Here is a 26714-nt window from a genome sequence, read left to right on the forward strand (position 1 = left end):
AAGCATCATCAAATTTACAGAACTGAAACCACTTAAGGCATCAAAACTATTGTGGAAGGTGAACAGGAGCTGAAACTCAAGTACCATGCTCTGCCTGCCTTCTGGGATTCCTGACATGCCCCAGTCTGCATTTCATACTACCAAGGCACCGCAATTAAAAAGTTACACGGCATGAAGAACAGAGGAAACAACAGAAACAGGGGGCAAAAAGGCTGCACTCTCTTCCCATTGTTCATGTTTGCCTATACAAATTTTTAGAAAAGTTTCCTGAGTCCAACAGCAATCAGAGCCATCTAGACAGCACCTAATGCATGAATTATGTGCTGGTGTCAGCTTAGAAAGCACCAAGCTTGCTGGCTTCTGAAGGCCACTTTACAGATCACGAGTATATCTGACATTAGGGAAAGAGAGATTGCATCATCTCAGATATATGACACCCTCAGTGTGTGCAGCTGCTTTCTGGATTGACTTCCATGATAAGCTTGTCACTTCTGGACAAAATTTACGGGAACCTGAATTGTCATTTCTCTAATTCATTCTTTCCCAGTAACTTTGTCCTCCTAGTACCAGTCTGCTTTGGAGACTGAGACATATCTATTGATTTCATAAGGGCAGAAACATGTGAGAAGTGCCTGGATGAACTGGGTCCATGGTACCCCAGTATTTTGGGATTTTCTATTTCAATAAAAAGAAAAATAAAAGCTGATGTGAGAAAGACTGAAACATGTAAACTTCTGAAATAAAAGCCTGCTTTCAAAATGTCTGGACTGATCAAAAAGCACAGATGAGAATAGTAAGTCCTCCTGCCAAGGCACAGTTTGTTGTTACTTGGTTACCCCAGTACTGTGTTTGTTCTTGCCGTTAAATATAAGCACAATCCGCTCTGTGCATACAGATTTGTTTTCAGCCAGTTGGATGCAGTCAAAAAGGTTTCTTACAACAATGAGGTCTTGTAAGTGAATTATACCTTCTACCCTAATGTAACTCTTGTAATTCATAACCATGTATCCGATCTTTACAGAATGAGGGCATATTTTTGCAGGGTTACAGATAATTTGAGCCCATTCTGGGCTTTGAACACATCAGAATATCCCCTTCATTTTTACTGAGTGAGACCATATTGCTACCAGGGAAATGCATCTGCTTGCTCACATCCAGAACTGCTTCTGCCATCGCTGGTAATTATCCAAGACACCTGACTGATTCGGGGTTGTTAGTCTAACATCAAATAACGTACAAATAGCTTTCTCTTTTTTGCCCTTCTCTCCACTGTTATTGCAGTGGATCTTTGCTGCTCTGTTTACAACGCTGCTGTTGCTTCTGTGGCAAAAAACAGAGATTCTGCCAAACTCCACTATTCTGTTCATTGCTTCCTGCCAAGAGAAGGTGGAGGAAGGGAGCTGAGCCCTCCTCCCAGAGGCAGATGTCTCGGTGGCACCCAGTGCCAGCTGCAGCCACATTGAGGTGGGAGCAGGATGGACAGCAGTAATAGCACACGCTGGCCACGCTATCATTTGGGGTGAGGACCAGTGGAGAGGCAGTCCAGGCTGTAAGGGCCCTGCCAAGCCAGCCAAAGCCCAGCCAGAAGGCCAGAGGAGAGCAGCTGCCTCCTGGCAATGCCGCGGGGCAGTACCGAGCTGACCACAGGGCTGCTTCCCCAGTACCAGGGGGAAGAGCTGCAGTGCTTCCTTTTGACTGCTCCTAGCTTTCTCCTCTCTCCCACTGCCACATGCTAAGAACAGGGAAAGCAGAAAGCACTGCCTGCAAGCTGCCAGCATGATGCAGACGATGTCCTTTCCCTCACTCTTCTCATTTTTTCTCCCTGTACCTTCCCCAGAGTGCGAGTCCTGCTTTCACTTCAAGACAGTTACATCTGCCAGACCTGTCGGAATTTGCATCCACTCATGCCAGAAGCAGAAGCTAAAGCAGGTGCTGCAGACGCTTAACTGATTAGTGCAATCTGTTGATATTGTTACTTGCTATTTCACAAAAGAAAGAGAAAGAATGAAAGAGAGAAAGAAAAGGGACGAACAATGGCAACAGTCACTGAGATAAGTGGTTTGAAAGTGCCTCACTCTGCTGAAGCTGTTTCCACTGGGCATGCTCAGCAAGGGAAGAACAAAGCACTTTGCAGACAGATGGGTTAGAGACCCATCTGTGTATAGCCGTGGCTTGGGGCAGCACCGCTGCTCACTGCCACATGCTGCAGGTGACTGTGCCCACTTCCGCTGCCTGCCCTAACAGCGTCTGAATGCCTGGCCCATTGAAGTGTTACAGTACCTCCATGTCAACGGCAGCTGCTAGAGGGACACTGCTCAGATTATGGGGACAGTGTAAAAGCCTGTTGCTAAATCAGTGACCCTGCATTCTGAGGACAGAGGAATTTGGATCCCTTTTGAGCAAACCACGATTCCTTTGGCAAGGCCACACAGAAAATGGCAAATGGGGATGCCGTGCCGTCAGACCCAGCCGCCTCCTCTCCCACGGGATGCCAACACAGTGCTTGAAGAGATGTTCCCACAGGCTGCCTGCATCCAAACTTCAGTTGTGTGCTGCAGGAGCAGCGAGCTGGGCTGCCAGGTGCTTTGGGGTATGGATAATGCATGCACTGGAGAGAGACATTTAGTCAGCATAGGAAACTCATTTCCAGTTGTCTAGACAGACAGTAAATCTGGATTTGCAGGCTGCAGTAGGTGTGCCTCTCAAAAGACGCTTTAAGTACAATCTGAGCTTCTGCTTGCTGTCTGTAGGATGGGGATAATAAATTATAAGACTCTCTTTGCTTTCCTCTCTGTCACCTATTAAATGTGCAAGTGCTTCAGGAAGAAAAAACCATCTCATTACAAGGGGTGCTTCTCGTGAGTGGCCAGCTGAATGCTAGACCCTGCAGCTCCCTTCAGCTCAATACAGATATCGACATGTCAGCTGGGTATGGCTGAGCTGGTTCAGAACACCATGTGACAGGAGAGCTGAGAGCAGACAGAGACTGAGTGCTTTCTATCAAATTAAAATTTGATAATTTTTATGTTAAAGGCTGGGGAACCTTTAGAAATGCAATTTCTTTTTCAGAATATTTCAGCCTCTCCCTGAAAGGCCTGATGCCTGTAACCAGGTAACTATGGGAAGGACAAGAACCTCTCCCCAGCTCTCTCCTAAGCCTATTACGCCATCATTATGAAGGCTCACAGTTCTTCTCTCTGTCTCAAAGCCAACTCTTCCCGTCAGCTGGGCATGCGAGGACAAGCTTCCCACCATGTATGATTGGCATGACGAGCGGAAATGTTCAGGCTGATAAGTGCAATTGCTGCCAAGCCAGAAAGCCTTTCAGCCTCTCCTGTGCAGCCCCAGGCCCATGGAGCAGAGGGGTCTAGGAGCTGTTGCAGCCAGCCAGGATGGGGCCAGCCAGCCTGAGGGGTTCTGAGAGGTAGGCACAGCCGCAGGGGGCTGCAGAGCAGGTGTCCCTCACCAAGGAAGGTAGGTTTTGAACAAAAGCACTGTTCCTAAAAGCAAAACTGGAACCGGTGAGACAGCACCACCCCATGGATCCAGGCGGCGGCAGCCTCCTAGCCAACAGCTCTCAAGGTTATTCAGCCTTAAAATGCTGCTGAACCTTGATGACTATTTTTGAAACCTGAACTGCTTGTAAGGCCTATTCGACAGACACACAGCCTTATCCTTTGTGAGGTGGAGCTAGCCATAGGATTACGAGCAACATCTGACAGCAAAACCAAGGAGACTGCAGGTCTATAAAAGTCTCATTAGGAACTTCAATCCAATGTCCCTCATTTCTCCAGGCTTCTCACTGCTGTGATGTCCCACAGCCCTGATAGTCAGCAGCTTGGCTCTTCTAGTTTGGAAGCCTGAGGCCTCAGAGGCTAGGATGCTAATTAAACTATTTGCCGTTTTAAAACAAACAACTGCCTTCTTGAGATGAGAGAGATTCTTCAAGGCTGTCAGACGAACTGAGGATGCTAAGCACATCTGAAAATGAGGTGACTAACTCATTTCCTGATGTTGCCTCAGAGCAAGCCACTGGACAGCAAGCCAGGCTTCCACAAGCCGCGGATGGACTTTTCCACACCATTGACTCTCTGATACCCTTAGCAAGCTTCACTATCCAAAGGTTTATTGTGTTTAAAGAAGGGGTTCTGCTACCATACACCACTGCAGCAGAAATGAGTCTTCAAATCATGTTCACCCTGGGCCATGAGGATAGAAAAACATTTTCTCTGAAATTTGCCTAAATTGGCGTGCTATTTTCCAACTGCTGTCCCCCATTTGAGTGGGGTTGGCAGATTTATGCATTCAATATGTAGTCAATTTTAGCTACTCCTACCTAATGATAAAGGAAAATGTTAATTCATAAATAACCCTGGGCTGTGGCAGGCCTGAGATCTATACATTACTTAGATCTGCATTCAGCTAGCTGAAAAATGACAGAGTGCCCCAGCAGTGCAACAAGGCAGAGCATAAAGCATTCAGCTGCGCAAGATGGAGCGTCCCTACGGTTCTCCCCTTGCAGGCTCAGTTGGCAGGCCCCAGTGCGTTCCTGCCGCAGCTGATGCTGGCTGCGTGAGCAGACATCCCTGAATCAGCAAACCCAAAGGTGAGGCAGGGCCTTCCATCTCGCCCAGTGCACATGGCTGCTGCGGTTAATAGCTAGGTTTTTCCAGGCTTGCCCTCCCTTGCAAAGGTAAATCCTGGAGCTGCAGGGCTGGGCTGCCTCCAAGTTTTGCAGTCAGGGATTTTCATGAAAAAAGCTGACACTGCAAATGGCTCGAGCAGAGATTTTCTTGAGACCGTAGAGACATTTTATTGAAGCTGTTTATTTTGAGCAGAAGGCAGCTTTTCTCTCTTTGCACTGGTTGGTCATTGCACTTTTGGATCGCTCAGTGAATCCCTGGTGATGACAGCGCCCAGCAGAAGAGCACCCAGATGTTCCATCGTGTAGGCCGATGACACATTTCTGAGCTGAACAGCAGTGCCCCAGCTGTCCTGTGCCCAGCGCCCATCTCGCATACCTCTCGCACTGTCTTTGGTACGTCATTGACCAGCCAGCACCTCTCCCAGTACCAAGCCTCAAGCTTCAGTACAGTGGCACAAATTGATACGCCTGCTAACCAAACCAACCTTGCTATTCTGGCTTCTTTGGGAGTCTGTCCCTATTCTCAACCCCAGCCTGGCACAGTGAGAATCTGAGAGAGGGAAAAGCTAACTAGAATTCTTCCTCTTTCCTCAGCCATATTTAAACTAAGTCCATGAAGGAGACCAGCCTGGTAATTTCTAGAAGCCATAAGCTCTTTCTGAATTGCCTGCGTTTAAACAAAGCTTTGCAAAACAAAGACTGAACAAACTACTGCAAACTCCCCAAAAACAAACATGCTTATCAAATTATTAGTTTTAAATATGAATACACTTGAATATTAAATATTCCTTAGCATTTATTTCCTCTCTACTGTGTAAGTGCAATCTCCACTAACCACAGATTACCTTCAGCAACCTGTTACTGCTGAACTTTTGGTACTTTCATCCTGTAAGCTCTGCGACTGTGTGACCGAGGAGACAATCAGTTTAGAGATATCTGAATGTTAATGAACAACAAATGTGATGTTCAGTAGGCTGACAGGGATAGTTCATTTAACTCTACATTCACTCACTCTACAATGAATACCAGAGCTGGTATTTACTGCATAGTCAAATCATTGGGAAGGAAATAGGAACATGGGACTCATTGTACATTAATCTCTGGCATCAGCAGTTTGCATCTCTCTCTTCCTGGCAATAGAAGAGAACACACAGATCCAAAGCCTGCATCCCAAATCAAAGATTAATGTTCTTGGTTCGGTATTTCTCTGATGCAACACTGCCCCATCAGGACACCCAGTTTCCGTACAGAAGCGCTGAACCTATGTTCTCATGTACTTTCACCTCAGGATTACCCCAGTAGATAGATGAATAAATAAGTGAAAGCAAATCACTTGTCCAGAGGGTGCACAGTGGTGACAAACCTGTTCATGCTGACAGAGCATTGCTAGAAGGGACTGTGCAACTGGTGCAAGGCCAGTTGTTTCTGCAAGCAGAGCCAACACTCCTGTGATGCTTCGGATGGGCATGCCACCACAGCAGCCCCAGCGTGAGCCCGTGGAAAAGAGACCATGCAGTAAATGTGTAAAGCAAGGCACGTATGAAATAGCTGAGATATACTGCCTTCTTTGTACCAAGCTTACCGCAAGAGCCAGACTCCCCAGCTGCAGAAACAACATTCAGCTGTGAAAATTTTGCTGGAAATCTTCCAAGGCACCTCTCAAAAGGTTACAGAAAGGCAATGGGTACCTCAAATTCAAATGGAAGGAAAATATTTAACAAAAATAACAAGGTCCTACTCATGATTTCAGCTTAGATTTTAGTTAACAGTTGTCTTTTACCACAATTCAGATGTATTTTCTGACAGATGCTGTCAGCATTAAGATGATTTGTGCTGATGCCAGCATTTGGCTTGTGGGATGGATGAGCCATCCCACTCTGGGAATGATTGAGAGTTACAAGTCCAACACGTGAAGAACTGCTCTGCTTTCTGACTGGCACTTCACAAAATGGGAAAAGGAAAAAAAGCAGACCCACACCACTTGACCAAGCTGTAAGCTTTCCGAATTTATCTTCTCTTTCACCTTGACTGCCTGATCATGCTGACTTGAAACTGCTGTAAACAATCCTGTAAGCGAGCAAAATGTTGTTTGCTATTCATCTCTGGCAAACAAACATTATATATACCAGTGGAATCCAACTTTAATTTCACATTCAAATACTTCTTATACCTGCCGCCTTGTAACGTGCTTTGATGAATTATTAACGCATTTGAGAAGATGGATCTTCTTCCAATAGCATCGATTTACCAGTAATGGCTTTTAAAAATATTACTTCTTGTGAAGCTAACATGCAGAGAATTTGCTTAAATTGCAGAAAGGCAGCCAGGCAACGTGACCTGCGCTCCTACCGGAGCAGAACTCCCATTGTTTGGTGTCTCTCTGACATCTGCATTTACTAATTGATAAAGACTTGAGACCACACCAAAGCACTCGTCTCTCCCCAGTTCACCTAGCAGCTAATAAATGTTGCCAGGATTCCATCCCTTCATTACAGAGTCAATTGAGGGGAAAATAGGTTTGCTCAGTGGGTCAGAATATCCCCAGAGAATCTGAGGTGGCATTTACGTCTCCTTAAAGGCTGAGTCCTCGCTGTATTTTTTTAAACAGAAGGGTGAATTTAAAGTCAAGGCAATGAGAGAAGGTGCCATAAATGGCTCTCCTAAAGAAACATCTTAAGATCTTCATTTGCTTGAAGATACCAGCATGACCTATGCAAATCACTTCTGACAGAAGAGCAAAACAGAGCTAACAGTGTGCAGGGTTCCAAGTCAGGGCTTTTCTCGCACCAAAAGCCACTTGACGTTTTCCCAGCTCTCCCTGAGTGACCCCAGACACTACCAAAACCCTCCTCCACCTCTGCAGCTGTCACTGGGTTTATACGGCCTCCATATAAGCCAGATCTCTGGGAAACACTGCCTGCCTGCACCAGATCACTCCCAGCAGGGCCCTGCAAGCCATTCAGTCCCTTCTGTGGAGCAGGTTCCCTGAGCATGGGGCAGGAGCCTTTGCCCTGCCTCTCACAGCTGGGAAATTGTGAAACAGTATCCTGAGATGGGCAAAGGAAACAGAAGGGGAAATTATGGAGTTGTTCAGGAGTTTTCCAAGAGAAACCTCCACAGAATTACATTTTCAGAAAGCACACCAAATAAGGTCCTGTACTGCAGAATTGCCGTATAGATATACAAGTATGACAGAGTAACAACGGAACCTGGGAGCTAAGCGCATTTCTTGTCCTCACTAACAGGCTCTGCAAAACGGATTTGTTCTCAGCTAGTTTTATCGGGGGAAATACTCTTCTAAAATTCAATCTTTTCTTTTCTTTTGTATACTTGTATTTCTGTTAAAGAATTCTTGAAGATTATGTAAAAGCAAAAAGGATGATCATTCCTTATGACTAATGTTGGATATGATTTTCTTTGTTCTCCACAGAATCCCCCACTATCTTGTTTTTTTGTTTATCTTCAAATATAAGTGTCTTTCCCACAGCCTGTCAGAGAAGGATTTCAAGGTAATTTTGCAGTTGTTGCAGGTGCATGATTACAGTAACCTTAATGGTCCGGGCTTCAGCCCTTTTGTCTGTCTCTATACAAGATCTTACACATTCCTGACCTGGAAACAGAGTCAGGTTTTCTTCTTTCAGTGATCACTGCACACTTTTTACCTAGTGACTTCATTAAAAACTAAATAGGTATGTAATTAGTCCAGGAAAAGTATGAATACATTACAGCAAAACTCTTATGACAGGCTGGACTCCTTAGAGAAGATATGGAGGACTGGATTACTAATGTCTGAAACAGGGAAACCAGAGGATGTAGATGAACTGGGTTTCAGTGATCAGAACACATACACATGGTTGAAAAGGAAGAAAAAAGGCTCAAGGGAAAAACAGCAAGCCTGAGAAGGGGAAAGATGGAGCATGTAACTAGGGTTATGTGATTTATGGCAGTTACAAGGAAGTAAATCAACAGAAAATAGCAAAAATGAGAATACTGCTTTTAAATCAGATTTTTGGACACATAAAGATTTCCTCTGGCATGAAGCAAAGGGATTGGAAGGATCTTAGTAAACCATTCTGGATATGCTGAGAACAAATTTTCCCTATTAAAATGATTCCCCTTGGGACTTTTCAAAACTTTTGCTTTGAGAACTACTAAAGTTTGAGAACTCTGATCCTTTTTCAAAGTTCTTCCCCTTGCTTCTCCTATCTGTGTGGACAGAGAGGAGAAAGGTTCCTTAAAAAAGGAGCAGGCAGTCAGAAACAGAGAGGTTTTCCCATGAAATATTATAGCATTCAGACATTCCCATGAATAACTTCTTCCTTTCTTGTTTCTCTTCCTGCAGGTAGCAAGGGAAAAAGCTCTCAACAGAGATTACGTATTAAACTCAGCTTAGAGTTTGAGGGTTTTTGATGTTCATGTAAACCGGGATTTCTAACTGATCTCAGTCAAGAGTAGCACAGGTAAGGGCTGGAATGTTTTCCTCCTGCTCTGTAAATCTCTTCTGACTATCCTTGCCTCAGGCAGCTCTTCTTGGGTCAGATCCAAAGTCTGATCCAAATGGAAAGCTCCTCTGACCCTAATTAGGCCTTGGATGAAATACCAGGCACTGCATACTTGCTTTCTGACACAACCCTCTCCCCTTGTCACTGCATCCAGAGATGCTTTGCTGTGGCAAAGACTGCTGTGCAATTAATACTAGAGCAGTTGCATGATATACACTGATAGGAAATAAAATGAAGTGCTCAGCTCCTTTTCACCAGGGACTTCAGCCAGGACAACTTGCTTTCTAATGCATCTGTGTCTAGGTCTGAGAAAAACTGCGGATCAGATGCAAGCATATGGTATTTCTATTGTTTGCTTTGCTACCTTGGAGGAATGAGAAATCACCAATAAGTAGCACTCTATCAAGCAGCCTCTCTGCAAAAGCCAGCATTGTGCTTGACAAGCCCTACTTCCAGCAGCTCTCACTCTGAGTGGTGGCTGGCAGAAGAATACTGGCACCACCTCACAGAAAGGTCCCTAAAACTTCTGCAAAAGAGATTAAATGCTAAATAGGCATATCGAGAGAATTAGTCTTATTTTCAGCATACAGTGAGCAGACAGGAGCACATTAGCAAGCCAGTTTGAAGACACTCATGTTTCCTTGCTCTTAGGAGCTGAAATACCTGATTTTATGGCAAGTGCCAAGAAGCAACCACCTGAAACATTCACACACTGCTAACTGGGAAGCTAGCAAAAATTACAGAATTTATTTCATCTCCCCAGAAAATTCCTAAATGAACTGACTAGCCTGTTACATGCTGGTATAAAAAAGGAAAGGTACACAACTGCAATAGACATCACCTCATTTCACTGAGGGTCATGCTGCTTCGTAAAGCTTCCAGATATAGAGAGCAGGCTGCGTTCCCAGAAACATTTTATAATTCTCCCACCAAGCTTTGTCTCAAATATTACAGTCCCATTAACTGTTGATTTCCAAGATCCCATGTTAGCTTGCCTGATGCATTCCAGCCTTTTCACCTGAGGCTTATAAAACAGTAAGGAATTAGAATTCTGACGCAGAAAAATGCATCCTGGATTTAAATTGAAATAAAGTAGGAGAACAGAGTATGCACCTGCTAATTCCCTCCATGGCAATGACTCTAAAGCTATTTAAGTCCTAAATTCTAGGAAAAGAAGGAAAATTGCCTCTGTTTTCCACAAGGCTGTTCAACAATCAGCCCTGCAGTCTTCAGAGACCAAGGAGCCAGAAGGAGCGGCTGTAAATCTTTCAATCTGGAAAGTTTTTTAGTGGAATAGAGGTTTTTCCCTAGTTAACCTGCGCAGAGCTTGACACAGAGTCAAGCTACCAGGGGAAAAAAAAAATCAAGCCTGAAGCCTCCCTTTATTATTAGTCATATCCATCTCATGCTGCTTCTCTATTCCCTTTGCCTAATAAAGCAGTACAATGCCTTCTGGCTTGCCAGAGACCTCCTGACTGCAGGGAAATATGTATTCTTTCTTCCTCACAGAAGACCCTATTGCCCTCAGCAAAGACCCCCTCTCACATAGCAAAACTACCAGAGACTGCTTCCCCCCACCACCCAGCTGCTGCCTAACTACCACAGGGTAGTAATTAGCACCCACTTGCACTGCTCCTCTTTATGAGATGGAAGTAATCACACCCTCAGCATGACGACCATGCCCCCTATCATGCCATTTGCCACAGTCTGTGGGGGACACAGAAAGATATTAGTCCTTTACACCCACCGAACATCTTTCTGTGTGCATAAGATTTTGTTCCAGCACTATCTCTGGCAAACAGGTGGTCTTGTTTGCACAAGCAAGTAATTAGCAGAGGCGGGGTTATTAGGTGAGTATTTTTGGCAGGTTGTTTTTCACTGAGTATGTTTTGCTCTTAAGTTAACTAGGCACCTGGCAGCAATTACAGCCCAAGCCAGGCAACCCAGCTAGGCTATCCAGGTTAATGAAAAAAAAAAACGTAACTGCAGTGCTTTGAAGGGTGTGTAACAGAGGGCAATCTCTGTGAGGACGGAGAATTGAACTGATGGGATGAAAGGTGTTAATTGTGGGAGCAGCTACTACAGGTTTGTGATAACAGTCACAGTAACTTATTTTTACATACTTTCCATCTAGTTTTACATTTTCTTTTACATTCTGAATCCTAATTCAGCCTTTCCATCCAGCAGGTGCAGGCATCCCCCTACCCTGTGCCACCAGAAGCGCCAGTGGGTGCAGGCATATAGTGGTGAGGAGACAGCGCTATGCCTTGGGAGGGCTCCTGGGGCTCTGGTCACAGCAGGAGGCAGATCAGCCACACCAAACTAAGGCCCATGCTCCTCTGTTTGGAGCAGAAATGCCCTGGGACAGCAGCAAGGTGACTGGAGCAGCAGTGATACTTGCAGCCCATGAAATAAAGGCTGTGTACAGCCATAGAGACTCCCAGCTCTGCTAATGCACTGCTTCACCTTACTAAAGGGCTCTCAGTAAGGACAAGAATGCTGAAAGCATCAGACTACTACTGGTTCAACAGCGTTGATGTTTTGTATCCTGAACAGGAACTTGCCAAATCCACCTAGATTCCTATTCCTGGTTGGCAAAGGAGCTGGCATCGGGTGAGGAGTCAGGAACACGTCCTCAACAATTCAACACTGCTTCTTGCCAACCAGAACAGCAAGCATTCTCCAATAGAGAAATATAAAAGCAATAGTCAATATGCATAACAGAACTTATGTTCTTTTGCTCCTATGCTGGCTTGAAAGCTGCACTGAAGTAAAAACAAACCCTTTAATTATGCCTCTGCTGGGAGAGCATTTCCACACACATAGTGAAATTTAGCCATACTATCTACGTATTTGGGCATACAAGAATACATTTTAAGTATAAAACAAGTTTTGAAAGGATATCAGAATCCTATTGTGCAGGAAATGAAAACATATGCCATCGCTGAGTTTCCATTACTTGGGTACCTATTCCTGCAGTGTCCATTCCCCTGTGAGTGATGGCTACAAAAATGAGGGAAGAAAGAAGTATCAGAGCCACGCAGCAGCTTTTGTGCAATCTCAGTTGCCAGGGAGATACCGTCCACACAGTGCATCCAGAGCAGAACAGCTGTCTCTCTTGGAACCTGACCTGCAGGCAGCAGCGAATGCTCTGTGGGCATTGGTGGAAAAATCCACAGAAAGAGGAAAAAATAATTTTATGTACACCAATAAAAGTGCAAAAAAAACTCCCCATCTTACTGTTGGAACCAAATATTTCAGCTAGCGAGAAACTTATAATGTGATCTAATGAAGGACATGGCTCCTTTTCACTGGTGCTGAAATAGATGGTTACCATAATTCCCACCTCCACAAAGAATCATGGAATGGTTCGGGTTGGAAGGGACCTTTAAGATCATCAAGTTCCAACCCCCCTGCTATAGGGCAGGGACACCTCCCTCTAGACCAGGTTGTTCATAGCCCCATCCAGCCTAGCATTGGACATTTCCAGGGACAGGTGTCACGGTATTATCTAAGGGTCTGCGTCCGTGACAAGGGGAACAGGCCCGAAAGAAAAAAAAAAAACGAGAAAAAAAGAGGAAGGAAAGGAAAAAAAAATTGCCGGCGGTAAGGGCCAGCCCCCGGGCGGTCCTGTGGCTAAAGCGGCAGAGAAGCCGCGGAGCCGCCACCTGGGAAGACAAAGGGAAAGAGGGAAAAAGAAAAAAAAAAACAAAAAACAGCGGCACCAATCTGAGGAGGAACAACCAACTTTACTAAATATATCAAAATGAGGCTAGTAGAATTATATTAGAGAGTTTACGGGCTGAAAATCTTACACAGTAAACTGCAGGAGGACCACGTGCTTTCTCCGCCGGGCAGGAAGGAACAGACCCCGCGTCTCCCACGCGGCTTCACCCTCTCCCCTCCAACGCAAAGACCCCTGGGGAGTGCACCTCCTCCCCTCCCCCTCAGAGGGCCACACCAAAAAAGGTAGTTTGCAGTAACCAGGGAATTAACTCTTTAACTGCCCGTACCTTACATGATGTAATGATGTGGAATACCGACAACAAAAATCACAAAACCATAACAACAGGGCATTCACAACCTCTCTGGGCAACCTGTTCCAGTGTATCACCACGCTCAGAGTAAAGAATTTCTTCCTGATATCTAGTCTAAATCTACCCTCTTACAGTTTAAAGCTATTTCCCCTCATCCTGTTGCTACCTGCCCTTATAAAAAGCCCTTCTCCGGCTTTTTTGCAGGCCCCCTTCAGGTACTAGAGGGATGAAACATGCACATGAAAAAAACCAAAAAGCCTATCCAAAGAATGCTAAGGTAGGATTCTTCACATTCAGTGGGCTTTGCAGAAACTTCCTAGAATTATGGCAGAACCTGAGAGCAGCGTTGTGCGACAAGCTGGCAGGACCTGAGTGGATGGGCAGGAGGAGACCCCTGCCTGGGGCTCCCCTTGGAAACACGCAGGCCCAGCGCCCCAGCTGTCAGGCACGAGGCGCTCCTTGCCACCTCTGGTCTCAGGTCAGATCCTGAGGTCTAACATGAATTGGTGTCTAACATGAATTTTTTGTTGATATTTACAATACACATTGATGCCCGCTAGGAAGAGCCCACCACACTCGATTTGTAGTCAATATTTTCAATAGTGAAACGACAAAATGAGTTGTAAAACTTGATAAATCACTGCACATATGAAAGGCTGTTGATGTAGCTTATGTATTAAAATTTAGTTGTCCCTATTCATTTCTTGCATCACTGCAAGATGCAAATACCACCTCGCAGTGCTTAAACATGTTTCTGCCAAGTGATTTTAGAGCTTTCCTTTTCTACCTTCCAGTCAAAGAGTCAGTGTGGCAGTCCTTTAGGCTCTCACACATTGCCTGGCAGACATGTACACTTGCCGTGATCCAGCCTGAATTACCTCTCTTCTTTGCCACCAACCGAATTAAAACTCTTCCACCATTTCACCTACCCATGTCCATGTGAACTGGGCATGATTTTAAATTAACATCCTTGTTTCTCAAATGACAATAACTAAGCATGCACAAAACCACAGACCTAAAGTTATTCAGAAAATAGTATCCCACTCTTCTAAGTGATGTTGGTGAGGTATAAGTCAGTTGAGGTTTTTCTTACAGTATCCTTAAAGCTACATTCAAAATTAGTTTGATTTTTGCCCACTGGGTAATGTGGTTTGAATGCAGTGAAGGAGTTCTGGAGGGAGACTAATTTCAGAGATGCTAATGGGATTTCCAAAACCCTAAAACAACTGAAAAAGACATTTTGTTTCAGCTTTCCCAGGTTCTGTTATTTAGATTATTTTATGCAAGCACAAGTACACAGACCGTCCAGGTACACACACGGCATACGAGTACCCTACATATAATTAATTTCACAGTTACCAAAAAGAAGTATTTTGATGCGTTCCCTTATGTGTTTGCATACTCAAATACATCTGAATTTATACTGGGTGCAATATATCAGTTTTCCTATTTTCCAGCAAGCATTCCTAAATGTTTCTAGGATTTCACAATGCTTTACTTCTCCAGTTTCTCCTTTCAAACATACTCTTCAGATTTCCCTCATCATACCACCCCCTGAAACTGAACTCGTGTTTCCTGTGATTCTCTACAATAAACACATTGTGTACGTTTAACAGAGACAAGTAACTATTTTAAAATATATATATTTAAAAAGGCAAGCGTAGCCAAAACAGAGTTTAGTTTCAAGCTCCTCAGGGTCTTGTTATATAAAGAACAGCCTGAGGGGAGATAATTTGCAGATGACAGGAAAACATCTTGACAGTTTCCCTTAAACACAGATCCTCTTTTAAATCTATCTCCATCTTTATATTTAACAATCTGAATTTTAAGGTCAAAAGCCAAGCAATTCACTAGCAAGTATTAGACTTTCCTATGCTTGCTTGCACTCCTGAATGGTGTTCTTATTGGATTTAAATGCAAAAAAAGTATCACAGGTACTAAAGGGGCTAATATTTTGGGGGAGGGAAACCTTTTTTTTCCTTCACAAGGTCACTGCTTCTCTGGTCTGGAGCGATAAAGTGGATTATTAATCAATCCTATGTAATCCTACAGAGGTTAATGATTTTTTGACCCGTGTTACTCATTGGTTTGTGAATCTGCAATTAGGATGTGTCTGATGGAAGTATAAGCAGAGGTGCAGGACTGAGGAAAGGAGCCTGATGGAGTTCTCTGGGCACAACAGATGCTGCTGTTGATAATTAGTACAGCAATACAAATTTTCTTTCCCCCCCCCAAAAAAAAAGATCAGTACTGTTTCTTTTGAGGTGAAATAATCCTCACTACACAGAAACAGACCAGACCTGCTCCCTTTCCTTCTGCATCCCTACCACCCTGGCAGGAAAGCAGCCCCGTGCCGCAGGAGCAGCTTGGTACCCAGCAGTGCCTGCTGCAGCTGGTCTTTTGGAAGATATGATGTGATTACTATGGCATTACTGATCCTCTAATGACCAATTAGGGTCACTGCCAATTATTATAATGACCTGACTCTTTCTAGTAACAAAGCCCCTTTTTTGGTTTTCTCTGTTTGGGCTCAGCTAGAAATTTACTGTATCAAATGACATTTTATGTGTCTAGCATTTGTTTTGGCCTGACTTGCTGTTTTAGTTTGTGTTCTAATTGTTGCTTTTAATGTTGGCCAAAGTGCTGCAGTTATTTCAGAAAAGAAGTCTAAGCTTTATCTGTGCAGACATATTTTGGTTTCAAAAACACTCACTGTCGGTCCCCCTTGGAGAGACTTGCTCACAAGCGAGAGGAAGGGCTGGTGATTTCTACAAAGCTTCTTTGTTGGCTACTTGTTTCTTCTAATTATGCATTTTTAATGCAAGCGCTGTTTAATAACAGCAAAGCAACCCAGTCCAGTCCTCTGCTAATTTCAGAATAACTTTGCACCTCACTTACAGATAAACACTGTGCTCAGTATTAACCATTTGAAATGTATCCTGCATTGCTATCATTAGACTCTGTTTCTTTCTGGCATGGTACAATATTATAAATGCCTATGCATACACGAAAGGCTTATGCTAGTCTTGTAGTCATTGCCACCATAAAAGGAACCACTGCAAAGTAAAGTAAGGAGAAACTTATATATATGGACAGAATCTTCTACCGAAGATTCAAAATAAATCTATGAAAAAAATTCTCAATAAATAGAAGAAACCTTTTTCCTTATGTTTACAAGTTCTATAAGTGCAGGTGAAAGACAGTTACTGTGCAGCTTATAGCAGCTAATGACAACACAGGACTGAAACTAGCAGACTCCCAGCCTCATCCGAGTCACTGCAAAGCTGCTTCATGTTCACAGGCTTTTTGACCAACGTTTGATAGGCAGCTGTCACGCCTCTCCAGATAGAGTCGACAACACAAAGCAGAGAGTGCTTTTAAAAGACAGTGAATTACAGAAATTGGAAATTTCCCATTTATACCTGGCAAGATGTCACTATGTAGAATGCAAGTAAAGCACTTTTTATCAATGCAGGGGAGCAAAGAACATCTTCTCCAGTGGTATTTCAAATTGCTCTTTGATGCCCTTGTCAGATTCCTCCGAAGGGCCAGCGCTGGGGCCTCCATCGCTCCCTGTCACTCAGCAGGACGCCCTGGCCCCACGCACTCAGGTTCGGCACAGGCAGCGCTGCGAAGGAGCTGTGGGACAGAGTGGCCCAGGGCAGTCTTGTGGGCGCTGCCCTTCAAAAAGCAAGGCGGAAGGGTGCAGCATGAGGAGAAACAATTTCGCTCTCATTTACTGCCAAATGCACTCAGTGCATGCACTTGCTGGATGAAATGTTCCTTGGTGAACTGCTCTCCTACTATGCTTAACGGTCTATAAGTTTTTGAATATATTCCAGCTTATTTCTAAGGCTTTGATTCGAGGAACATCTGCCTAGGTACAGACATCAGATCTTTGTTTCACCAAGCACTTTGAGAGCTTTACCACTGCTCATGTTCACTGCTCGGGCAGCAAGCAACTGTTTAGCACTGGCAGCAGCTTTAGGCAGCCTGATGTAATGAGACAACTGATGGAAGAACAATGCAGCTTTCTGGCTATAGAACAAAACAAATTATGTAATTAAACAAGTTAAAGAGTGTACATTTTTTTCTTTAAAGTAGACATATTATTGGAAATCTCTTCTGGAAGCACCCTTTTTTGAGTGCCCTTGGTACTTTTCCCTTGCGATCAGAATCTGGGCCATCCCTATTAGCATGAGGTGGCAGCTAACTGCTAGCACATGCAGGGAGATTCGCTGACAGAAGCTATGAAACATATAGTGTGTTTTTTTTCCCTCCAAGGACATCTTCATACCACTGTCACAACCTTACTCCCATCTAAATCTCCTTGGAGCTTTCACCACCCTGTCTTGTTTTTTGTTGGATGTCAAAGATGATCATTTATGGTATCCTCCAGATATACCTGCTGTGTCCCTGGAGTCTAAATAAAATAAACTTCACCCACAGCATTTCAGAGAAGACCTCAACAACCTTCCAACTACAGCCTCTACCGATAAACCTTCATTTCCCTCAAGAAGGCAAGATGACATTCTGGCCCTCCTTCTACAAGCCTAAATAACGTTAAACCTGGAAAGCCACTTGTGTACTTAATGCATTGAATAACAGCACTTGCCCTTCATAAGCAATGAAGCATGCCTATAGTCCTAGAATGAATCAGCATCCGCAAAGGATTGTGCTCAGGAGTCCTGCTCTCCACCTTTGCTTGCTTTGTGTTCCGTCTGTCTTTGTGAGTGCTACCGGTACTGCTTGCAAAGGCCACTTTCTCATCAAGATAGAGCAAAATGATGCTGTCACAGTAGCTCCAGTAGTGCAGCAGGCTCTGTTAGCTAGAGACATAAATCAGTGTTTACTAAATAGAGAAAAAGTCAACTTGGAGGAAAGAAATGCTGTCTGTAAGCATCTTGTAACTCAGAGCAGAGCGCTAATAAAAGCACTGTAAACATGACTTGATTGTGCTTTCCAAATAGCTGTGTCATAGCTGTAACAAATTTCACGTGAATGTGAATTTAAGTATTACGCACTATTTAGCATCTTGAGAACCTTTCTTGTAAATTCAATCTTTAGGAAAGGGCATACGACATGGAAAAAAATGTTTGGGAATGGTTACTTATGTTGGGAAGTTACTTATGATGATGCTTTCACCTCAAAAATGCTGTGCCTGGTGGTCTGACATTGCAACCAGAACATCATATCTCCCTTAAATAAATCTGAGATTTTGCGTAGATTGTGCAAACAGCATCCATGCTATCTGTGGGGCACAAATACCCTGCCTACAGATAATGCTGTTACAATTTCTGCTTGGCAGACTGTAAATTAGCGAGCTGACGGACTGAACTGTTGCTGCTAGCCTTTTACATGCTCAGCTGTCTGCTGCTTACTAGGATAAGAAATGCTTAATGGAATGACTTGATCTGGCTTCCCTTAGCTGCATCAGGTAGCAAAGGGATTTAAGTCAGACTGACGCTGTTTGGAGTGGTTCCCACAGATAAAACTCTATGTCTGGCTATGCTGGCACTGAGAGGAAAAGGGTATATTTGTATACCATTAATGTTTTATATCTCTAGACTTTTCCTTCTCTCTTAAAGATCAGCAACGGTGACCATTGTTCAGAGCCTACATAAATCCTTTCAACAATACAACATATTACAGTCATTTTAAAAGAAATTGTGGAGTGCAGATAAGTTCTCCTGCATTTGTTTGATTTATTCCATATCAGTTCAGCCTGAATTTCTCTTCCAGAAACAAATCTTTATGTCTTCCAAATTACTTGACATACAGTGGTACAAATTCTCCCCACTTATTTCATATTGATTATTATCTGCCTGAATTATTCCTTTCTGAGATCACCTTTACAGTGACAGCCTCCTCTGTCTTTCCAGAAGAGCCTGCACATCAGGCACATACCAGTTACATGTATGAGCAGCTCCTGGCTACAACAGCTCCTTTCAGAAACTCTAAATGCATGTATTCCTGAAGGCAGATCATCTTGTAACTGCCTGTAATGAGAACAGGCTCTGAAGTGATGTGAGAGTTCAAAGAAAGTAACTAATGTGTAAAATTTCATCTTTTTTTCCCCTCTTGAGAAGCTAATTTTAAAGAGATTTTGAAGCTATGAATAATTGGAAAAAATTGTGAACAAATGATTTTTGCAACACTGTGCTGGAGGTGTATGCCAAGAAAAATGGCTTTTTGTCTTACCACCTCCTCCTCACTCCCTATTTTAATTACTACAGTTTGGTACCTGGTCCTGCAGAGAACTATACAAAAGCCACAAAGAGGCCAGCTCTTTCCAAGCAGAGGTAAAAGAGAAGGAGGGAGGAATTAATTAAATCCATTTAGAATCTTTTCCGCCAGTTTCTTTCTAAAGCCACTGTTCTAGTTTTTGCATAGCTAGTACAATGACATATGGTCATAAATAACAAACAACTCCCTGCCTCCTTCCCTTCTCTACCCTCTGCAGAACTACACAGGATAAGGTTCTGATTCAGTTGTTACAAAGAAGGCATTCAGGATCCAGAGAGAAGAGGCAGATAAGCACGTTTTCAATTCACTACGTAACATACAGCTTTTAATGGGCTAGTTTATTCTGTTTGTGAATCACTGCTACTGGGGTCTGCTCACTGCTTCTGCACTATAGGCACAGCAGGTTAATGCACTGTTAGTGTTGGGGTGATTGTAATACTCTGAATCTCCTCCCATCCCCAAAGGAGAGGGTCTCACTCATTTCTGGGAGGCTCTAGAGTACCAGTGATATAAGGACTGGCTGCAACAGCTTGGTAGCAGCGCCCTCCACATCCTTTGCAATTGCAGCCTCTACAGTTTATTTTGATGCCTTTGTGTGGTTGAACTGTAGGAAATCACTATTTTCCTATACTGCAGAGGGCAGAAAAGAAACAACCTTGGAGTCCAGATGAGAAAGTGAGGGGCAGAAAGCCACCAGCAACTGGCCAGCCGGGCTCTCCCTGAAGGGCAAGGCAAAGGCCCTCTGTAGAATCCAGGTCCAGCACTGTTTGAAGACTTACACACTGTCCTCAGAGGGCTGGCAACCTAGGAAAACACAAAGCAAATGCTACAACCACACTTGATGCATGTCTTCTAACATGGCAAACAGCAAAGACTCAACTGCAGCAGGCCAGCACTTTGCATGGTCAAGGAACAGCCAGCCTTCGAGCCTGAGCAGAAGTGATTCTGGGAAAACTTAGTTGCCATTACGGAAACATGGTGGGATCGCTCCCATGACTGGAGTGCTGCAGTGGATAGCTACAAGCTCTTCAGAAAGGACAGGCAAAGAAGGAGGGGTGGTGGCGTGGCTCTCTATGTTAGAGAGTGTCTTGATGCTATCGAGCTTGCAACTGGGGAAGATAATGTTGAATCTCTATGAGTTAGGACCAGAGGAAAGGCTGACAAGGCAGACATCCTGATGGGGGTCTGCTGTAGACCACCTAACCAGGATGAAGAGACAGATGAGGCGTTCTATGAACAGCTGGCAGAAGTTGCATGATCGCCAGCCCTTGTCCTCATGGGGGACTTCAACTTCCCCAATATATGCTGGGAATACAACACGGCGCAGAAGAAGCAGTCTAGGAGGTTTCTAGAGTGTATGGAAGATAACTTCCTTCTGCAGCTGGTGAAAGAACCTACCAGGGGAGGTGCCCTGCTAGACCTGCTGTTTACAAACAGGGAAGGCCTGGTGGGAGATGTGGAAGTTGGGGGCTGCCTTGGACATAGCGACCATGAAATGGTGGAGTTCTCAATTCTTGGAAGCAGGAGAGGGGACCGCAAAACTGCTACCTTGGACTTTTGGAGGGCAGACTTCGAATTGTTCAGGATACTGGTAGGGAGGGTCCCTTGGGATTTGGTCTTGGAGGGTAAAGGGGTCCAGGAAGGCTGGTCACTCCTCAAGAAGGAAGTCCTGAAGGCGCAGGAACAGGCTGTCCCCCTGAGCCACAAGATGAGCCGGTGGGGAAGGAGACCAGCGTGGATGAACAGGGAGCTTTTCCTGAGGCTCCAGGAGAAAAAGAGAATCTACCTCCTGTGGAAGAAGGGACAGGCAACTTGGGGAGAGTACAAAGAGGTTGTTAGGATGTGCAGGGAGAAAATTAGAAAGGCAAAGGCCCAGCTCGAACTCAGTTTGGCTGCTGGGATAAAAGGGAACAAGAAACTCTTTTACAAATATATTAACAGTAAGAGGAGGACCAAGGAGAATATCCATTCTTTACTGGACGTGGCTGGGAATGTGGCCACTGAGGACAATGAAAAGGCTGAGGTTCTCAATGCCTTTTTTACGTCTGTCTTTAAAAGTCAGACCAGTTATCCTCTGAGTACCCTACTCTCTGACATGGAAGTCTTGGATGGGGAGCGGAATAAACCCCCCATGATTCAGGAGGAATTGGTCAGAGACCTACTACTCCACCTGGACTTCCACGAGTCCATGGGGCTGGATGAGATCCACCCGAGAGTACTGAGGGAGCTGGCAGAGGAGATAGCCAAGCCACTTTCCATCATGTATCAGCGTTCCTGGTCAACTGGAGAGGTCCCAGAAGACTGGAGACTTGCCAATGTGACTCCCATCTACAAGGGTGGTAAAGAGGATCCGGGGAACTACAGGCCTGTCAGCCTGACCTCGGTGCCAGGGAAAGTTATAGAGCAGATTGTCCTGAGGGAGATCACGCAGCATTTGCAGGACAACCGGGGGATCAGGCCCAGCCAGCATGGGTTTGTGAAGGGCAGATCCTGCTTGACCAACCTGATCTCCTTCAATGATTGAGTCTGGTGGATGAGGGAAAGGCTGTTGATGTGGTCTACCTAGACTTCAGCAAAGCCTTTGACACTGTCTCCCACACTATCCTCCTGGAGAAGCTGGCAGCCCGTGGCTTGGACAGGTACACTCTTTGCTGGGTAAGGAGCTGGCTGGAGGGCCGGGCCCAGAAAGTGGTGGTGAATGGAGTTAAATCCAGCTGGCGACCGGTCACAAGTAGTGTTCCCCAGGGGTCAGTGCTGGGGCCTGTCCTTTCCAATATCGTTACTGATGACCTGGATGAGGGCAGTGAGAGCACCCTCAGTAAGTTTGCAGACGACACCAAGCTGGCAGGAAGTGTCGATCTGCCTGGGGGTAGCAAGACCATACAGAGAGATCTGGACAGGCTGGATCTCTGGGCTGAAGCCAATGGGATGAGGTTCAACAAGACCAAGTGCCGAGTCCTGCACTTTGGCCACAACAACCCTAGTCAACGCTACAGGCTCAGGGCAGAGTGGCTGGAAGTGTAGAGGAAACGGACCTGGGGGTGTTGGTCGATGCTCGGCTGAGCATGAGCCAGCAGTGTGCCCAGGTGGCCAAGAAGGCCAATGGCATCCTGGCTTGTCTCAGAAATAGTGTTGCCGGTAGGAGTAGGGAAGTCATTGTCCCTCTGTACTCAGCCCTTGTGAGGCCGCACCTCGAGTACTGTGTCCAGTTTTGGGCCCCTCACTGCAAGAGAGAGATTGAAGCCCTGGAGCATGTTCAGAGGAGGGAGACGAAGCTGGTGAGGGGTCTGGCGCACAGGCCTTATGAGGAGCAGCTGAGGGAGCTGAGATTGTTCAGTCTGGAGAAGAGGAGGCTCAGGGGAGACCTTATCACTCTCTAGAACTACCTGAAGGGAGGTTGTAGTGAGCTGGGAGTTGGCCTCTTCTCTCTTGTAATTAGTGACAGGACGAGGGGGAATAGCCTCAAGTTGTGCCAGGGGAGATTTAGGCTGGACATTAGGAAATACTACTTTTATGAAAGAGTGGTCAGGCACTGGAATAGGCTGCCCAGGGAGGTGGTTGAGTCACCGTCCCTGGAGATGTTCAGGAAACATTTAGATATAGTGTTGAGAGACATGGTTTAGTGGTGTTATTGGTGGTAGGTGGATGGTTGGACTGGATGATCTTGTAGGTCTTTTCCAACCTAGCTAATTCTATGATTCTATGATTCTATGAAAACCAGTGAGTCACATCAGCCATTCAGCACCAGACCAGGCATTAAAAATGCTTTGGTATGCCATCAACTATGTCACAAGAAGGATCAATCACAAGTCAACTTCTGAGACCACTCCTGCTGCCAGGCAGCAGCTCACGCAGCCCGGAGGGTGGGAGGCACTCAGCAGCCTCGGGACCAAGAGATATTACTGTGGGTTTGGGTTGCTTACTACCAGCTTGCTGATTTTTCGTACAGACTAAGAACAGAACACAAACTACTGCATGAGAACTTTTCTCTGGAAATAATAAATCAGGAGAATCTATGACTGAAGCTCCCTACAGTGTTCCCTTTTGCAAACTTAACTCCAGATGCCTGGGAGAAGTTGTAATCCTGTCAAAAATAAGTAGCCTTTTCCTGTCCATCTCCTTCTTTAATGATACTGGGAAGATTCCTGAGAGGATCATTTTTAAGCTTGTCAAACTTCCATTTCCTTTATTAAAACTGATGATGAACTGCTGTATGTAATTACTTCAGCCAAAACCAGACGGGCTGCATTTGCCTGTGAACCCAGGACAGAAGCTGCCCGAGCACCGACCAGGGCTATAAATGTTACAACTGCTGTACAGAGCTGTCTCCAGGAGTAATCACGTGGCACCCACAGAACACACTGAGCCACAGATGCTTTTTGGCCTTTGTATCAGAACTCATCAAAATTCGGACTCTCAGTTCCCCAGAAACTTCTAACATTTCAAAATGTGGTTGGGTTTCAAGCTAGAATGAAACAAGAATGTTAAATACAATTTCCAAAATACTTTGTTTGGCTCTATTAAGCTGTCCATGCTTGAATCACATGAAAACATTGTGACAGAAATGCAGCTTTTATGCTATATTACAATATAAAAGAATAACTCTCCCTTGAAATAAAATACTAAAACATTTCACGTGATTTATTTCAAAAGAAATTATTAAATCAACAAGCTCCATGAACCCTCATATGAACTGCTCTGCTCTAAACCATCATTTCAGAATGAATTCTTGTGTAGCGTGGGGCTGCCCCTCATTCCCCTCTCCTTGCTCCCCATAATGGCTCATTCCCATCACTTGAACGGATCTTTTCTACCAGATGCTGGCAACTGAACTTCACATCAAAGAGCCATTCATAAATTATCTTTGTTGGTAAATAGCCTGTTGCTAGATGTTACAGATGAATTATATATATATACACTATAGCCCTGTTGCAGAAGGCACTGGGTAAGTAGAATGGAAAGCTGGTAAATTGTTAGAATATTCACTTAAAGGCAAGTTTATTGTTGTTGGTTTTTTTATGTTCACAGAACTGTTTTGTTTTAAAACAGTTCCTTCCAAAATGGCAGGTGTGGGGGCAGCCTGTTAGTCATTTATCACATTAGAAATGCGCTGGTGAAATCTCCTATGTAAAGTGGTTCTTAAGAGTTAAGAACTGACTACCAACCATGCTCTAAGCAGCACTGAAGAAGTATGAAAGGCTTGTAAGACCCCAGGAGAGGTAAAGCTGAAGACATCATTAACATTTGGAAAGTAATGCATTGTCCTAAAAGCTGAATTTCTAACAAGCAAAACATTATTCCTAGCAATCGATGGGAAAATTCCTAGAAAGCAAAGGGTAAACATCTGGGAAACAGTGGGAAATTCCTGAAAAGTAGAAGTTCAATTCCTGGAAAGGGGGAATCCTAGAAATCCAGAAAATAACTCCTCAAAATTTCCTATTAAGCAATGCGGAAGTTCATAGAAAGAAAACAGGAATTCCTGAAAGCAAAGGTGTAATTTGTAGAAATTCCTAGAAAACTGCTAGGCAGCAGCAACAAAAAACCTAGAAAGCAAATGGGGAACTCCGAGATAGCAGTGGGAATTTTCTAGGGAGTAGCAGGAAAATTCTTTGACATAAGCTGTGAGAAATTCCTGGAAAATAAAATAAAAATTCTAAAAAAAAAAAGTGGGAAAAAAACGTGGGTTCTGTTTCCTTGGAAACAGAATTTATTTTCCCCTTTACTCTGCCGATAAGAAACCTAATGAAGACCACTTTGTCTCTACTCACACAGAACAGATTGCAGGTATCATTTGGATTTGCAGTAGGAGATTTATTAAAAAAATCACATTCACTGCTGGAATGTGAATTGACTGAAACAGAGAAAAGAGAAGTACTAGAACAGGACAAAGAACAGATACAATTAGAAAATGCAAAAGCCTGTAAATAATAGAAAACATCCAAAGTAAAAATATTTTAATATTTCTGGAATATTAAAAAATATTAAAACTTCACTGGAAGTTACAGTGAGAAATACTGCATACATAGAATTTTGCTGCATACTCATCTTTCATGGTACATATCGATCCTCTTTTGAATCACCTGCAGTACAGCAAGTGCAGATACAAGAAATGTTCATGCTACCAAATGTTTCTTGAGAAACTTGTAGTTATTCCCATTCTACCTCTTGCATGTAGAAGAAATCCAGATGTTTGTACGCTGGATCTTCTCTACATTTAATAAGGGGAGAAAGGAAAAAAGGGAGATTACCATGCAGTCACCCTGAGTTCTCTAATGCAGCCCAGCTACGGAAGCTCACTCTTCGTCTTGTCACAGAAATCTCCATTGGGCAATAACCATGGCAAAATTAGCAATAAGGTTGATTACATAAATCCCGATTGTGCTGGAGAGGTGGTTGTTCTTTGTTTTTTTTTGTTTGTTTGTTTTAAATGTTTGTATTTGCTAATTGGCAGCTCTGGATTGCTAACACGTATTGTTAAAAATTAACCTCCACTATTCAAGTTAACAATATGGTGTGGAAGGAGGCTGTGTGCATAGCAGAGAAAGGAAGGTAGGAAGAAATAAGCACTAAAGTAGAACCTGGTTCAGCTTTTGATTAGAGGACTCACAAAGTGAAAAAAAAATCAATGCTCACAGCACGCCCTAGATCCTGGGAGAACGTGTTTTATTACTGATGAAATTCTGTTTACATCAAGACCCTAGGCAGACTTTAAAAGAGTACATTAACTCTGTGCCAGTCTGGCGAGAGGCCACAGCCAAATTTGAAGCCTCTGGTGCAACATAAGTAGGCTCTAGTAAGCCAGCAGTACTGCTCAAGCTCCCTGAACATGGTTGAAAACCTTCATTCTTACTGCTGCAACTGGCAGAAGCAGCCTCTAAGGATGCTAGAAGGAAGAGGAACAAACTGGGGAGTAATATGACTGAGCTACTTGAAAATAACCACACCTTGGCATAGCTTTCCAGAATGTGTAATTTCAGCACGACCTCTATAAATATGCATGGACCTTGTACGTGGTATGCAAATATGGAACAAGGCAATATCCCTGGGCTCCAATGTGAAGAGGACACACAAAACTGAATCCTTAAAGTTCTCTCCTGGTGGTGGATCCAGGCAAAAGGAAAAGTGAAAGCTCCATACAGCCACTGCTTCCTCGGTGAAAAAAATGAGCTAAGACAGAAGCAGAGAGCAGGCCAGATTGCAGTTCTGTGCCTTGCCCATAACTACCAACCAGGTAAACCAACTAGAAGCAAGGAAGAGACCACCACCCAAAGCGGACTGTCAGCT

The 26714-nt window shown here is 44.2% G+C and overlaps 1 long non-coding RNA gene across 1 annotated transcript in view; it reads right to left on the bottom strand.

Annotated features, from left to right (window-relative positions):
- LOC110400658 overlaps positions 1–26714 on the bottom strand; it is a 493181-nt gene that overhangs the window by 286240 nt on the left and 180227 nt on the right. The window lies entirely within an intron of this gene.

The sequence above is a fragment of the Numida meleagris genome, chromosome 5 (assembly GCF_002078875.1).
Source record: "Numida meleagris isolate 19003 breed g44 Domestic line chromosome 5, NumMel1.0, whole genome shotgun sequence".
In the NCBI taxonomy this organism is placed as follows: Eukaryota; Metazoa; Chordata; class Aves; order Galliformes; family Numididae; genus Numida; species Numida meleagris.